Source organism: Penaeus monodon, chromosome 23 (assembly GCF_015228065.2).
Source record: "Penaeus monodon isolate SGIC_2016 chromosome 23, NSTDA_Pmon_1, whole genome shotgun sequence".
Taxonomy (NCBI): Eukaryota; Metazoa; Arthropoda; class Malacostraca; order Decapoda; family Penaeidae; genus Penaeus; species Penaeus monodon.
The window spans coordinates 39,800,930-39,802,086 of record NC_051408.1 but is presented as its reverse complement, the minus strand read 5'-3'; positions in this window follow the sequence as shown (position 1 = coordinate 39,802,086).

Here is a 1,157-nt window from a genome sequence, read left to right as displayed (position 1 = left end):
TTGAAACGCTATTTTAGATGTAGAAGGTTACCAGGTAACGCAATATTCTATTGGCATCTCTACTCATGTTCCATTTTTTCCGGTAAAATAAATGACATGCTTTATGGTATCAATAAAAAAATAAAAATGTCCAAAAGTTCAATTTTTTATGGAAATGATTGCTTTTTAAAGGAACGTTAAATGAAAGGAAACAGAAACATTGCATCTATAGTAACATAGTTATTAAATATTCCTGTAAGATTTCGGCCATTAATTACACATCATCATCCCCTTCCATAGGTTTGTGTTCATAAATGTCTTTTGATACTTCAAAGTCCTTGCAACAAGAATTATTCAACATCAAATGTGACCTAATCATAAAGATGCTATTTAAGAGCTTTGATATGGGTAATATTTAAGGCCAATTTTGCTAAAGTTCTAAAGCAACACATACATACTGCATTCTTAAAGTTATAAACGTTGCACCAAGAATTCATCTAATTTAAGGTCTGTCCAGTAACAGATCTTAGTGTTTGTATATTGTTTTCCCAAGTCATCAAGATTTTCATGATATAGGCGGTACAGTGCCGGTCTATCGTCTGTTCGCCCCATACATGTTCTATGCATGTATGGGTTTACGTTTCAAATCCAGTTTTACTTACAGTTGTAATTTTTGGCAGTTCATGGTAATCCCGAGACAGAGATTGACATTCTTTTAAAGAAAAATATTGTATTTAAGTTATGCATTTAAATATTCATTATTCTTTTCATTCATCAGCTTCACTCATCAGTTTCCAAGCCTTGTTAACACTGTGCGTTTCGACACCAAGAATATTTTCTTGGAAACGTTACATTTATTTCAAGAGAGAGGAAATGTGAGGGTTGTTTATCACTTCATACGGAAAAGTAGTCGAGAAAAGGAAGGAGTAAAGAATTTTTTCTTCAGATGTTATTGTTTCCAATTCTTTACAATTAAGATCACTATTTTCCATTGCATTGTAGGTAACAATGATAAACTTAAATGTTTATGACATTACACAACTTTCTTCCATTATAGATTTTTGAAATGAGATAATCTGAAACAAATGTAAGCAAGTTGTGTTATTTCGGACTGGATTTCTTTAAAGAGACTCAGTAATAATATAATATTTAGAGAATGACACATAACAAATCATAGG